Source organism: Enhydra lutris, unplaced genomic scaffold, assembly GCF_002288905.1.
Source record: "Enhydra lutris kenyoni isolate GAN:26980312 unplaced genomic scaffold, ASM228890v2 scaffoldscaffold1, whole genome shotgun sequence".
In the NCBI taxonomy this organism is placed as follows: domain Eukaryota; kingdom Metazoa; phylum Chordata; class Mammalia; order Carnivora; family Mustelidae; genus Enhydra; species Enhydra lutris.
The window spans coordinates 85,323,446-85,340,440 of NW_019154085.1; the positions used below are offsets into that span (position 1 = coordinate 85,323,446).

Below are 16,995 nucleotides of genomic sequence, written 5' to 3' on the forward strand. Positions count from 1 at the left end.
AAATAAATAAATAAAATCTTAAAAAAAAAAAAAAGAGTAAGTATATGTTTTACACCTCTCAAGCAAGGAAAATCTGAGATAGTTCTATCCATATTCATATTCCAATGATCCCCAGCAGGATTCAACCTGTTGTTACTCACAGCAAACCTCTTCATGTAGGTCCAATGTACTAATCCATGACAAGTCCCAAGTGAAACCATCTGAAAAACCAAGCAGCCAATCTCACACAGAATTGCGAGATATAATAAATGGTAGTAAGCCTCTACTTTTGGAGTGATTTGCTACACAGTAAACTAAGACTAAAATACCTTTCCTCCCGATCTCTGGGTCCCTTTGCTGTGCAGGTGCTTCTTTTTATGACCTTCCAAACAAAAAACCTGCACTCTGATCTAGGTTTAGAATTTACTTTTAGGGGAGCCCAAACCCAAACAATATAATGTTGAAATAAAGTCAAAGCAATATAAAAATAGGATTTCACACTATTCAATTGTCGCACACGCATGCATACACATGAATAGGCAAAGGAAAAAAAAAGACAAAACATGAGGAATTATTATTTCTATCTTTTTGGGGGGATAAAAAATAAAGCCTGGTGAATAGAAGTAATTTGCTAATGGGTACAAAATAGGATAATGGCATTAACATATACTGTGCAAAAGAATATATGTTGTAGATATTTCTATCCTTTTTTTTAATTCAAGTTATCATTCTTATTAATCTCCTTTGATCAGCAGTGATAGAGGCAGGAAACAAGGGCCCTTGGAAACATGTTCTTTATTATTTTTGTAAGCCTCTGTCTTGTTTCATTCAGGCTGCTATAACCAAACACCATAGATTGGATGGTTTATAAACAAAAGAAATACATTTCTCATGTTTTGGAGGTTGTCCAAGGTTGACGCTGCTGCAGATGCAGCATCTGGTGAAGATCCACTTCATGGTTTGTAGATGGTACCTTCTAACCATGTCCTCACATGGTAGAAGTTGTAAAGGAGCTCTCTGGGGTCCCTTATAAGATCAGTAGTCCATTCATGAGGGCTCCACCCTCATCCCTAGTCACCTCTGAAAGGCCACCTCCAAATATCATCAGGTCACGTAGGATATTAGGCTTCAATGTATGAATATTAACTTGTGGGGGAAAACACAAACATTCAGGTGCTAGAGAGTACCTGTCTGAGTAAATGTTGGTCATACTGAAGGGTCAGACCTCATAGAACTATAAGGTCTTAAAAACAAGACAAGGTTTAGGAAAAAAAGATGTTGACTTTTGTTCAAGTTAGTGCTTTTGAAATGTATGAATGGGCTCAAATTTTTGTTCTTTAGAGAATTCAATATACGATAGGCTTGCATACTTATGAACAAGTCACATACATAATTTCCAGAGATTTAAAAAAATGATATTTTATTTTATCTTTAAGCCTGAGAAACATTACAATAGGTCATTTTCTCATCTGTTCACATTTGTCTGTAATTTCTATCATTCCACATAATAAAGAGTATGACCAATAAATATCTTACCTACTACCTGACAGGGTATTTATATTTATAAACAGGGTATTTACTTTTTCTCAATAGAGAACTTAATGACTTTAGTTAACTATTTTTCTATCTATGAAGTATTTGCTAAAATTTGCTAATAATTCTATAGTATCTTATTTTGAAATAAAATTAAATACTTATTGCAAATATTTCTAATATATATTAATATGCCATTTCATATACCTTTGAAAATCTATGCAGATTTCAAGTCCATTTTAAGAATGTTTTCCTGCAATATGATTTGAAACTTGGATAGCTGGTCTTTGAAATGTATAAATTATAGAAGAAGAAAATCAGCATAGTTTTCTTTTCCTGGGAAGTGGAGCAGTTAATATTCAACATGAAATGTCTAATCTTTAAATACATTATAATCTAACTGCTTAGGATAATTTTTGCTTTAATACCTTAAGAGTCTGCAAAGCCTGAAGGATGGGATTATTAAGATGGAATTTTAATGTCAAAATTATCAGAGAAGTGAACATATTGCTAGTGTTCATAAAAATTGTATTCAATTTCTGTATGATTTGTTCAAATAAGAGATGAGAATATATTTGATTATAGCTAGTAAGTAACCCAAAATTTGATCAGATGACTGGAGGTCACTGCTACATAAGGGCTGTCAACCTCAGAGGTGAGACTATTTAAGAGCTGAATTTACTCTAATATATGAATGTACCTGCAGAGATATGAATAAAAATATAGTTATGAAGTAATTAAATTGTTGGAATATTTTGTGGTAAAAATAGTAAGAAAAGGAGAGTATGAACATTTAAAAAATATGAATGTAAATGATGATAATTTCTGTAGAAAACAATATAGAAGTGTAGAAACCAGTTTCTAGTTCTCACTTTTTTAAAGCTTTGGGATAACTCAAAATTAACAGTCACAACAGATTTCTAAAAAAATTCTGTTTTACTTAGCAGAACTTTATTAGTGTGCAGATGAATCTATGATATAGAATTTACTGTAGAATACTGACTGGTATAAAAAGCAAGAACAAGATAGCATTTAACTGCACTATTTTAGGTAATTGTTTCAAAGCAAATACATACTTTGCAGTATTTTTTTATAATCATGCTTGTCAGTTTCTTAAGGAGGATTATCCCTGTAGCAATACGAACTTTCCCTTCTACATTATCAAATACCTACAATGATGTGCTCATACATAATCATCTACAACTATTAATAGAAACTATAATAAGCAATCAATAGTCATTCAAACTTACAATTATAATTTTTTATTCCACTAATTGGGGGGATGTAGAAACTTGTCTTATGTATTGGCCTTAAGATACAAAAGCTCAGTAGGTACTCTTCTTAGAACAATGCACATTTGTAATTTATGAATGTTCTTTTATATTCTTATAGATATAAATATACAGTTACATTTTCCCTTTTCCCCAGTGCTACATAATTATAACTTGTAATATGTAAATATTTATGAATTCACAGGATGTTCGCTAGGAGAGAAGAATGTTATACTTGCAGATTTGTCTAGTATTTGCAGAATTCAGATCTTATTATTAGGCTTTATGTTGTATTGCAAAATGTAAAAATACATTGTTATAAATATGACTTGTCTAGAAAACATACCATCTGGTAGTTCTGTTGAGATTTGAGAATTATCTCAAAATCATTTATTGTTAGAAATAGACATTACAATATTGTTTGAAAATTTTACTTCCTTTATTTTTATATAAGTAAATGGAGGACATAATGCCCTGTATTCTAGGTGATAAAATATAGTTCAAACATTAATATCATGAACTTGGGATTTATAAAACTTTATAGATCATTTAGACAGAAATGGCACACCAATTGATTGGCAGTGGTTGTCTAAAATGCAATTTAAAGAATTCTATCAGGATTATAGATTAAAGGATACCTATAGTCCAATGGGGAAGAGAGGCTGGCGAAGAGTATATGCCTTAGGTGTGGGATGGGAACCTTGTAAGCATGCTATGTACTCCCTTCCCTTGTTTAATTTAAATTTAAAGATCACTAAAGACAGGTCAAAAAAGAAGATTCCAATCCCTAAAACATCCCTGAGTTGTCAGACAGATCAACTGTTCTTTGGTTTTTTTTGTTGTTATTGTGGTTTTTTTTTTTTTAAGATTTATTTATTTCAGAGAGAGAGAAAGAGAGTGTGTGCAAGCAGGGGGAGGAATAGGAAGAGCTGGAGGCAAGCCGACTCCCCTCTGAGTAGAGGACCTGACCTGGGGCTCTATCCCAGGACCCTGAGATCAGGACATGAGCCAGAATCAAGGGTCAGTTGCTTAACCAATTGAGCCACCCATGTACTCCAACACAGATCCACTTAATATTTGTCTGCATGTTTGCTCAAAATCTGATCCTTATAACTTTCTCCACTTAGTCCTGATCTTTTATGCATTTCAAGCATGAAAACTTTTTAGATACCAGATTTAGCATTCTTTCTCCCTTTAGATATTTCCCTTTCCCAAATCAAAAGTCATTAATTGCTCCAGCTTCTTTACTGTCTTTATAATTTGTTCAAGTCCTTCTTAATGTATTACTACCAGAACTAAATTTTCTAGATGATATCTTAACTGTATAAAGTAAAACAATTATTTCTCTTAATGAAACACAATACTTCTTTTTAATGCAATAAAAGATCCCATGATCTGTTTCCTGGTGTTTTTAACCTCTTGGATCACAATGCACTTGCCATTGAGTGCAATCTGTAGGGTTTTTAAATGAATCATTCTTTTCTGTTCCAAATATTAGGTGTTTACCAATTTCCTCATCTGATAAGAATGATAACCACATTTTCATGATTGTTCATTATTGGTCAATGACTGCACTATGCAGTTTATCTTGATTAAATTATTTAAAATCACCATAGCCCTAATTTTATCTACAGCAACAATAAGAAAGTCACAAGAAGCTGAGAACTCTGCCTAAAGATATGACAGGAATACATTTAACCCTTTTATGTTTATTTTGTTAGTTTGGAACGACTCATCTTTTTGAATTTTTACTTAGTAATTATGTTAGACTCTCTTAGGAGACAAGAAACACATATTCTGAATTTACCTTAGATGTTGAAGATTTATTTTAAGTGTACTTGAAAAAAATGTTAAGTGGAAAACCGAGTTCTATAACAAGCCTTTTAGAGAAAAAGGCAAGTTTCTGTAGGTATTCAATAACTTAAGTGTCTCAGCTACAACCTTCTTTAGTCCAACAGGAGAATGTCCTGTGCTTGTCATCCTTCTTGGAAAGGGCTTCCTTTCTTCCTTAGAATATGATATGATATTATGATAACTCAAAGGTTTTCCATCTCTGCTGCTACTGCTGTGGAATAAGAAACAAAGACACTCTGTTACTCTGCCTGAACGCTTCTAATTACTTACAACTTCTATGTATTCATTTTAGTATCATAATACTTGATGCTGGTCATCTTACTAAACACCATCCATTTAGTTCCTCTTGAATTCTCCCAACAACCTTAAGGTAAGAAATATTTTAATTCTCAAATCACATAAGAAAAAAATTGAGGCCTACAGAGATTAAACAAATGACCCATCATTGAATAGGCAGGACATTTCTGAACCTGGGTTCCTATTCAGGTTCGGTTTCAAAGTGTAGTTGTTACCTCTCTGCCTCTCTTCTCTCTGTAGCTGACATCCTGCCCATTTCTGCTGGCAGTGATGCTGTCGCTGTGTCCTATGTTCACATTCCAAAGATATTTCCTATGTGATTATTGAGTCCTTATTCCTCAGTGATCCCAGAGAATGAGAGATATTGCCAAATGCCTTGCTTGATATTGAATCTGGACTCCACATATCCCCTTTTACATAAGTGAAAGCAGCTATACAGTTTTCTCTCTCATTTTCCATGATTTTCGAAATGTCGTTTACGGAGACTGTCCAGTTGACTACTCTTTCAGCATGCTCACAAGCAGTGTTTCTCTGCCTGGAAACCATGAGCTCTTTCTGAGGTAGCTGTTCTATTACCAGCACATTATCTGTCACATTCTCTCCTTTTCAGTTTTGAGATTGTTTTAGACATTTCTCTACAGATTGATATTCAGTTGTCTCTAAATAATCACTGTTAAAAACCAAGCTGCCCTGTGTGCTCACATACTTGTAAGAAAACAGACAAGCAGCTTTTTTGCAAAAGGTTTACTTCCAGAACACAGATGTCATGAGAATTACACTAAACCTAAACCAAATTGGAAAGGAAAAGACTCATATTAACATTGTCATCATTGGACACTTAGATTTGGGCAAGTTGACCACTAATGGTCATCTGGTCTACAAATATGGTGGGGTAAATGAGAGAACTATGGAAAAATTTGAATAGGAGGCTGCTAAGATGGGAATAGACTCCTTCAAGTATGTTTGGGTCTCGGATAAACTAAAAGTGAACATGAACATGGTTTCACCAATGATAACTCCCTGTGGAAATTCAAGACCAGCAAGTACTACCTGACCATTATTAATGCTGCTGGACACAGAGACTATAAAAAAAACATGATGACAGGAACATCTCAGGCTAACTGTGCTGTCCTGATTGTTGCTGCTGGTGTTGGTAAATTTGAAGTAGGTATCTACAACAATGGGCAAACCCATGAGCATCCCCTTCTGGCTTACACACTGGATGTAAAACAACTAACTGTTGGTGTTAACAAAATGGATTCCACTGAGCCACCCAACAGCCAGAAGAGATATGAGGAAATCATTAAAGAAGTCAGCACTTACATTAAAAAGGTTGGCTACAACCCCAACAGTAGTATTTGTGACAATTTCTGGTTGGAATGGTGACAACATGCTGGAGCCAAGTGCTAACATGCCTTAGTTCAAGGGATGGAAAATCACCTGTAAACATGGGAATGCCAGTGGAGCCATGCTGCTCAAAGCTCTGGATTGCATTCTGTCACCAGCTCGTCCAACTGAAAAACCTTTGCCTCTGCCCCTCCATGATGTCTACAAAATTTGTGGTATTGGTATTGTCTCCCTAGGCTGAGTAGAGACAGGTGTTCTTAAACTTAGCATGGCAGTCACCTTTGCTCTAGTCAATGTTACAACTGAAGTAAAAAGTCTGTTGACAGGGCGCCTGCGTGGCTCAGTTGGTTGAGTGACTGCCGATCCCGGACTTCCAGGATCGAGTCCTGCATCGGGCTCCCGGCTCCTTGGGGAGTCTGCTTCTCTCTCTGACCTTCTCCTCTCTCATGCTCTCTCTCACTCATTCTCCCTCAAATGAATAAATAAAATCTTAAAAAAAAAAAAAAAGTCTGTTGACATGCACCATGAAGCTTTGAGTGATGCTCTTCCTTGGGACAATGTGAGCTTCAATGTCAAGAACATAATCTGACAAAGATGTCCATTGTGGCAATATGACTGGTGATAGCAAAAATAACCCACCAATGGAAGCAGCTGGCTTCACAGCTCAGGTGATTATCCTGAACTATCCAGGCTAAATCAGTGCTGGATATGCACGTGTGCTGGGAAATTACACAGCCCACATTGGTTGCAAGTTTGCTGAGCTGAAGGAGATCGATCATTATTCTGGAAAAAACTTGGAAGATGACCCCATGTTCCTGAAATCTGGTGTTGTTGCCATCATTGATATGGTTCCTGCTAAGCTTCTGTGTGTTGAGAGCTTCTCTAACTATCCTCCTCTGGGCCATTTAGCTGTTCGTGACACAAGACGGTTGGTTTCTGTTGTTGTTATCAGAGAAATAAACAAGAAGGCAGCTAGAGCTGGCAAGGTTGCCAGGTCTGCCCAGAAAACTCAGAAAGTTAAATGAATTTTATCCTCAATACCTGTCACCCCAGATTTAATCAGTGGTAGAAGAATGGTCTCAGAACTGTTTGTGTCAATTGGCCATCTAAGTTTAATAGTAAAAGACTGGTTAATAGTGCATTGTAAAACCTTCAGAAGAAAAGGAGAATGTTTTGTGAGCCATTTGTTTTTTTGTGCGTGTGTGGTGGTTTTAGGTTATTAGCTTTAGAATCCATACGTTTTGGGGGTCCCTGGGTGGTGCAGCTGGTTGAGTGACTCTTGGTTTCAGCTTGAGTCAAGATCTCAGAGTCATGAGTCCCACATTGAGCTCCATGCTCAGTGTCAAGTCTGCTTGGGATTCTCTTTCCTTCTGTCCCCTCTTGCTTGTGTGTGTGTGCTTGCGTGCATGCTCTCTCTAAAGTAAATTGATAAATCTTTTTCAAAATTTAAAAAAAAAAATTTGGACTTTTTAGTGGAAACAACTTGACCAAAAATCTGTCACAGAGTTTTGGGACCCATTAAAACAAAAGTTTAATGAGGAAAAAACAAATAATTAATTGTGTCACACATGCATGTTAAATTTTGATTGGTATTCTCAAATTGCCTGGTAGATTATATCACAGTATTCTACCTGTAATAGAGCATTAATGTTGTATCCTTTTATACCACCTTTGACAATAGGATTTTAAATAATGAGCTTTCTTCTTATACACTATTCATACCATATATACTAATATATTTACATTTACTCATGTCTTTTGATTCTGTACACAACTTAAATTCCCATTTACTTTCCTTTTGTGATTTTCAATTAATAATTAATTTGCATCTTTATTCATCCTAGAATCATCCTTAAAGCCATACTGTATTTTGTTTCTCAATTCATTCTTATTCATAGTTTCCTCTTTCCATGTTTTGTTGATGTTTTTATAAAAAAAGCTTTAAGGTACAAATGGTATATGTAGGAAACTCATATGTCTGTACTCAAGACAAACTTCTTTAATTACTATCTTTTTATAGCTGTTCTTATAGGTACTTTATTGAATTAAGAAAACCTTAAAGAAAAAATGATTTTAATGTAGGTAAATCTAATTTTTTTCTGAATGAGGTAATAATAATGTGCATTTTTATCTCATAAAAACTTCCTGTTTCTCCTTTGAGCTTAGCATTGTTTGGCAGCATAACTACTATAACTTCTATTATAAAGTTGAGAAAACTGAGACTCAAAGACACAGTGATTTTGTAAAAAATTTTAAAGTAAAAATTTTAAAGTAAAAATTTAGATAGTGGCATGTATGGGATTTTAGCTCCAAATATAATTCTTTTTTCTCCTGGAACTTGCTATTCCTCAAAAACACAAAGTATTTCTGGAATACTCTCTACTGCCTTTTGTTGCCCCAATAAAATTTCTTTCTTTGCTAAAAAGAAAACAAAAAAACAAAAAAAACAAAAAAACCCTCATTAATTGTATTGAATTAAGACAACATCCAATAGTCCTCTATTCAAAATCGAAATACCCTTAGAGATTTAATAATCAAGCTGTTAAGTAATTAAACCTTAGTAAGAATTAGCTTATCAGATTGCTTTTCATCAACCACTAAGTGAGAAGCAATGGAGCACAAAGTAGAAGAGATCAGATGGAGTGAGAACCAAGTGAGAGCAATTCTAAAGGGGACTGACGAGTACAACACATTTGGTAGCATGAAATTCTGGGTTCCTGGTATAAATGGGGAGTATAACCAGGAGAGCAATAGTCTAGATAACAAAAGAAAATGAACAATTTCATAAGTTTGTCATATGATTGCTCTTGGTTCCGACATAAGCTAACAATCATTCTATATTAAGATCTTACCTCTATCTTTCTCTTACTGTCTCATCCTACAGTGTTAAGTATATCTTTTTGCTATAGACCATAATGGTAAAGCTAACTTGACTTTCTCTAGTGTGCCCTTTTTTTGGCCTGTCATACACTTCCACAGATGTCAACTCAAAATCAAATAAAATACCCCATCACTGAAATGTCTCTGAAGGGCTCCACCCCTTAGGAGCCCTGGTGAATTTGCTCACTACCTTCTTTGTACCTTCCTTTAATGTGCACAGGCTTATGTCATACAGTTAGGACTTCTTTCCCCAAATTTCTTCTCTTTCTCCTTCTGTTTGCATCATATTCCCTGATGAGAGAGACCAAGTCACATTTAACCTTGCATTCCTGATATCTGTCAGTATCTAGACCTTATGGTCAACACAAAAAAGTACTTGCTAAATGTTTAGTGAATTAATTAATACCTGGGAAATATGTAAATATGCATATAAATGTACATCTACATAACAAGTATTTCCTCCTTTCCCCATCAAGCTGAACAGTCAAATTTTATCTATTTTAACTTATTTTATTTTTCTTCAGATTAATTTTTCCATAGATGTTTTTAAAGCAACATATTTGAAACGAGAGAATAGAACAATAAAGAAGTTTCGCTGGGTGCTCATAGCAACCTGGTAAAAAGAAAACCAAACTGTAAAACTTTAGCTATAGTTTTTCAGATGAAGAAACATAACAGCTTCTGTTGAGATTATAAAGACTCTTCAGCTATTGGTAGGCCAAAAATGATTATATTATGTATTCATATTGTTGAACAATATACGTATTAATCAAATTGATTCAATGAAACTATTCGTCAAAGTTAGGGGGAATAAAAGAGGTTAGATAGGTTTTTTTTATCCTCCCCTACCAAAGGGAAAAAAAACCCTCATCAATTTACTGACTGCAATTTCAAATTTTATTTGTATTATTTTAAAAATATTTAGCTGATTTTTCTGGCATGGTATAGACACAGATCATATTCCATATGGGATGTCCATAGGTTAGGCTTTCTAAAGGAAAGTATTCGTGTATTTTTGTGAGCCTTTGTTTATTGTAAATTATAATACCATCTATCCCACACATGCTAATGCATAATATGACTTTATACACTTGACTTCTGTTTTTCTCCTTCAATCTCAAGTTCTATCATTTTGGCAGATTTGCCTTTAATACACGCATTGGAAGACCATTTTTGCTTCTGTGGTTCTTGAAAATTTTACAAGTTTTGACCAAACAGGATGCAGAATTGTTTTTGAGTTTCTGCCATGAAATGTCTAATAACCCTGTCATTCTTTTGAAAATACTGTGTTAATAAATTCTGACAATGTGCAAAACGTAGTGAGAAGAGGAATTTTTGCTTCCCACGCAGCTTTTCTCCAAGTGGTAGAAAAGAAAGAGAAAAAGAGAGAGAGAGAAACTCCACAATTAGGTCAGATAGGCCATTTCTTCACAGAAAGATTACTCTGGAAACTTCCATTCTCAAACTCTGTCAGGGGAGGGTCACTTTCAAGTCTGAGAAAAGGAAAATTTTACTACTGTTGTGGAAGCACAGATAGCAATCTAAAAATTAGTCCCAGATAAAACGTTTGGATTTTTTAATTTTGATAGCCAACTTTTTAAAGCCTTTCTTTTCCACCTAGTTTCATACATTCTAACACTAAATCACTCCTGTTTTTGGCTGTATTAGTCTTAAGATGTTAGATATGCAGCATGATGACCCTTTTTATTAGAGGATCATGCATCAGTGAAATCACCCACCCACACACACACACAAAGAAACACACACACAGACCCACACACAGTGATTTTCTTATTCAAACATCTATTGCAATGTTAGTTAAAACCACAGTATAAGGAAAGTCATGAGGCTCAACCATGAAGTTGTTTATTATGGAGGTTTTGATGGTATGTTGACTCACTTAACAACTGTTCAGTCTTTATTAGATAGGAGAGGTCATGGGCACATATATACCTTTCTCATGAATGCTGCAAATGGAAAAGAAAATTGAATTCCCTGGGAAAATGTTATCAATAAACATATACCAATTTTCCTTAAAGCTTACCTGAAAACTCTTGGCAACTCCTAGTATATGTACACAAATTGAAGGCGTTGTCTTTGTACTTCTCTGCATTACACCATTGATAGTGTTGTTCCTCTAGAAGCCATGACATCAGAAGCACCCCAGGGGCCTAGAATCACAGCCATTATGAAAGAAAGCTTTTGGCTGCAAGATAGTGAAGAGAAGGCTGTGGCTCAAACCTAAAAGCCTTGCTTTTGAGATTAAGTTAATACCATAGGCTCAGTCAGAGCTGAGTTCATGTGTACCATGCACCATGCAACACCTCACAGTATAGACTCTCCTCGAGTCAAGCAGTGTGATTCTGATCAGCTTCTTCCCAGATTTACCAGCTCTGGATAACTCCCAAGCAGAGAAATCATGTATATCGAAAATACTTAGCAGTTTTGTGAAAGGTTAAAAAAAAAAAAAGGAATTTGCTAAATCTTCTTTCCATGTGAGACCTAATGAGCACCTCAAGATACTGCCTGTCGGAAGAGAGGAAGGATTAATCTTTAAAGTCATTATTCCACCTAACTCCGTCAATTTCATGTCACCAACACATCAAAAGGTGCAATTTTCAGAAAGCTGTTTTCTGCCTAAGTCTCTTCATTGTGGTTTCACAACACAATTGCCTACTTAGGCCCTTCCAGCACATGCCACCGTTGCAATATATGCACTGTTTGGACACAATACGTTCCTGTTTTCAGTTAATTAATACATCACGAGGAGCTTTTTAAATTTCCAAGCCCCCAAACCTCACAAACAAGCAAGCTTTGGATATTATCCCTGAGCCATGTTTTCACTGCCTTTTTCCCCATATTTTCTTTTATTTGTGTAAAATATATTTTGACTTCAGTGCAACCCATAAGAAAACTTGATACCCAAATAATATCAAGCATAATTCAAGAAGAGTAAACAAAAGTAGGGAGAAAACAGTAACAGCCCAGCATTATTTTTAATCCTTCACATTCTTTACCACATCTCTTAGCACATTTCATTTAACACATCTCTCTGAGAGAAGATAATTCTTGTTTTTTTAATTTTCCCTCCAAGTGAGAGAACAGTTATAGCTAAGCAGTATCTATAAGATGTAATAAGTCTCTAAGTATGTGAGGGGTCAATTTTTTTTTTCAGTTCCACCTATTTATTACTATTTAAGTTAATTGGGAAAAAATCATAACAAAGTGACAATGTTTATATGTAAATCCAAGAAAATGATCTGGTATTTGTTTTTTTGGATTTTTTTTTTTTTTTTTTTTTTGTAAGAAGTGTCCTAGTATAATTTCCATGAACATAAACATGTTTCAAAAGCTAGGATAAGATATATTTTGCATATTAAAATGGAGCACCCTTAAAACACATGTTCATACTAGGATATAATTTAAAATTCAGTAAACATGCATGTAAAGTTTTTCAAAAGTTGAAAAAATTCAAAACCTTCATTATGTTGGGTTTAAAACAATAGTGTTATCCCAGCCAAGCTAAAGGCTTTTTTAGCATATTTCATTCCCCACCTATGTTGATTTTTATAATAAATCAGATATATTTTCCTTTGATAATAAAACTTTCTTGATTATTCAGAGATAACAAATTTCAAAAGGCATTTTAAGGGTGTAGAATGAAGACTTTATACTGTATATTAAAAATAATGGAAATCTTGATTAAATACCTGAAATGCCCATTAAAAATTAAATTAACAATTATAGTTGGGTAGTTCAAAAATAATTAAAGATATTAAACATGTAAGCCTTGGTTTAAATTGAACAATGTTATTTGAAATATTTCAAAAGGAAATGGTCTAGGGATTCCATTTCTCCATAGCAGAAATTATTAGTAATGCTCTCAGAATAAAACACTTGATGTTTACAACTTAAGCTAAGAGTACAATTGCCTACATAACAGTGAGGATAATAGGATTGTGTGTGCACATGCATTGTATGTTCCAAAGGAAAAAAACACAAATAATGTTAAGCTTTATTCTTTTGTCACTCTCTCTGGAAAATTAAGAGAGATTTACTTCACAGATCATAAAACTAAAAGAGTTCACAAACATATTAAACTCTCAACAGACCTCAAAAAATGTTTGCATGAGCAGTCATTAGCATGTAAGTGACATGATAGGGTGAAAATCCTCACAGAAGGTAGAAGTAAGGTTCCTATGTACTCTAATGACAACAGCTCAAATAGAAAATAGCTAGGCTATCAGGAGCAGAAGATAAAGTGGTGAAGAACTTGGTGGTTGTGACTTTTTCTCTGTTCCTTAGTGCCTGCATGCTGCCTGTCCAATTCTACCACAGAGCAGGCAGTCACGCTAGTCCAGGATTGCTAAAAGCACATCAGGTACATTTAATGACTGAAACCCAGCTGTGGTAGGGAGGGATGTCATCAAAAATATGCTCAGAGGTCAGCCTTTGAGTCCGTCCTCCTCCCAACACTCATCCTGCCCCAGGTGCTAGATAATCACAATCCACAGAGGATTTTGGTAACATTGGTGGCTGGGGCAGAGGCCCTGGTATATACCCATGGAACTTGGTGGGATGTTAAAAAAGAGGTAAAAGACATACTATAACAACAGTAGGCTTTGTCTTGAGGATCTCCATCCCCATTTATTTCCCAAACTCTGCTAGAAGGGATGAGTCCAAAGCTTATGTTCACTTCCCCACATCCCAACAAAGTATGTAGCTGAGACTTCCAGGGTAGCATGAACTCCTAAAGTGCATTAATAAGACATCTCAGGATCACAAAGACTATAAAAGTAGGAGAGTACACTGAACAATCTACCACCATGAAAGCAGTTAATAGTGCAGAAAAGACAGAAATTTAAAATAAACAATATCCTAAAGAAAACCATAAAACAGCGTTAGATGACTTTTAAGTTGACATAAGCAGAGATCTGAATATCAAAATAAAAATAATTATTAAGGGGCACCTGGGTGGCTCAGTGGGTTAAAGCCTCTGCCTTCGGCTCAGGTCATGATCCCAGGGTCCTGGGATCGAGCCCCGCATCCGACTCTCTGCTCAGCAGGGAGCCTGCTTCCTCCTCTCTCTCTGCCTGTCTCTCTGCCTACTTGTGATCTCTGTCTGTCAAATAAATAAAATCTTTAAAAAAAATTATTAAAATAAAGTACTCACTGGGTAGTTTGAATAGTTAAATTGACATAGCCAAGTGGTAAAATGTGTAAGCTGAAAAATCAAGTCAAGAAACAGCCAAAAATGAATTAGAAAAAAATTAAATTGCTAGAAAATAAAAAAAGAGTGAAAACAAAAACTAGAATTAGAAATGTCAATATGTACATCACCAGAGTTCCTGAATGAAAGGAAAAATGAAATGAAGGATAAAAATTAATTGAAGAAATACTAACTGAAGGTGTCATAAATGAAAGAAAAATTATGGTATCAGCTCTAAAAGGCTTATAGACTATAAAACTTGGTATATAAGGAAAAAATAAAAAAAGAAAAGAAAATACAATTGGGTCCTTAGGATGTACTCCTTGGAGCATTAGTTACAGTGAGGAATGGTAGATAACTAATTTGGAAAGTTTACTATTCAACTAAGAACTGGTTTTAAAAACAAAAAGAGCTCGACTGTAATAATACAGCATTTAAACTTCAGAAGGAAACATTGGGGACAGAAAAAAGGACAACAAGGACAACTATTATGAGTGAAAATGCTTGCTTTTTGAAAGAGGACATAAATATTAATATGTTTAAGAAAACAATATGGAAAATAGTAAGTATACATTTGAAATGTGACCAGTGAAAGAATATTGTTATAGCGTGTGTAACATTCAAATATTTGTCTATTCAATGAGTACAAAAATAGGAAGAAAAAGATATGAAATAAAATTTGAAATAAAATTTAAATTGGAACAATTGAATAAAAGTGATAAAATGTCATATAGATAAAGAATTTAACACACATCTTTTGGAAAATTAATACCTTAGGACACCTGGGTGGTGCAGTCAGTTGGGTGACTGACTCTTGGTTTTGGTTCAGGTCATGATCTCTGGGTTGTGAGATCGAGGCCCACACTCAGTGCAGAGCCTGCTTGAGACTTTCTCTCCCTCTTCTTCTGCCTCTTCCCTCCACTCTCTCTCCCTCGCTCTCTCTCAAATAAATAAATTAATTTTTGAAAAAGAAAATTAATGTCTCAACAGAAAAAAGGAAATATCTAATAGATTTTAATATCATGAATAGATATATATGTGTTATAAATCTGTGTTATTCTACTTCACATTAGTGCACTGAAAAACATTTTCTTTTCTGCCTTCCCATAAATTGTCATTTTTATTACACATTTTAATTCTATAGTAAATTAATTCATTAATTACAATAAATTAATTATTTAACCCTAGAGTAAATTATTACTATTTTGTATTAGACAATAAGCTATTTTCTGAAGCAACAAAAACTAAGAAAATAATGTCTCTTCTATTGACTTTCCCTTTTCACCACTTCTGCCACTTTTAATTTCTTTGTACAAATCAAGATTTTAAAATGAAATTGTAATGCTTCCACCTTAAGAAAATTGTTGAGCATACCTTGTAGTATGAGCTGCTGTAAATATATTCTTTCACCTTTTGTTTATTTGACAAAGCCTTTCATTTGAGTTCATTTTAGGATAATATTTTTTATGGGTATAAAATCCTGAGTTGACAGTTTTCTTTTTTTCAGCATTTTACTTTCAATAAATGTCATTCCATTGGTTTCTGGCTTGCATCATTTTAATTAAAAGTTTTCTCTTATTGTTATCATTGCTTCTTTGAATGTGATGTTTCTTATCACCCTAACCCTCTTTGGCTGCCCCTTTGTCATTTGACTATGATATTACTTTCTTTAAAAAAATTTTTTTTGCATAGGGTTTTCTAAAGCTCTTGGATGCATGGCTTATTTTCTTTCATTAATTTTAGAAAATCCTCATTTAGGACTCCTTCAAACTTTTTTCTATCTTACCTTTTTCTCTCTTTCTTTTGTAACTGCAATTATATGTATCTTAGACTGTTTTATATTGTATCACAGCTCTTGAATTCACTTTATTTTTTTTATACCATTATCCTTATGCTTCACCTTAGATAATTTTTTTGGGCCTATATTCAGTATCACATAAATATCTGCTTATATTGCCTTTAGTTAATCTCTGTTTTGATTTTTATTCTTTAATCAATCTGATGATATATAGGTAATGTGCTCTGTGTGTGTGTGTGTGTGTGTGTGTGTGTGTGTATTTGTATAAAGAGAGAGATAACCCGAATCTAAATCATTTCCTAACTAGATTTACTCAGTGTTCCACATTAAGGGTCTGAGAGAAGAAGAAGTATGCCCATTTGTTCAAATATCATGGTACAGATGATATTCAGTGTTTAATTAAGAAGTAAAAAGCACACCTTAAAAAATAAGACAGAAAAGGAAAACAACTCACTGCCAAGAGATAAAGAAACCTATATTAAAGCTTGCAATGGCCCCAATATTGAATCTATCTCACAAGTTTCTAAAAATAATTATGAAAAATATGTTTTTAAAATCTAGTGGAAAAGGCAGAGGACATGAAGAGGTATTTCAGCAGTGATATGAAACTACTAGAAGGGCTAAATATAAATGTTAGTTATAAAGATTGCCATATCAGAGACAAAGAAGTCCATCAAAGGGCTCCTGAGAAGACATGGCTGAGAGTGCATCACTAATCTGAAGGCAAAGGACTTCTTCAGTAAACTCATAAAGGAAAAAAATAAGCAATAAGGGAATATATCGATTTTGGCTACCATTAAAATATCTTTAATAGGGGTTCCTGGGTA

General features: G+C 34.3%; 1 pseudogene; it reads left to right on the forward strand.

Moving 5' to 3' along the window:
- Positions 1 to 5,700: 5,700 nt before the first annotated feature.
- Positions 5,701 to 7,306, forward strand: LOC111140870 (annotated as a pseudogene).
- The last annotated feature ends 9,689 nt before the right edge of the window (positions 7,307 to 16,995 follow it).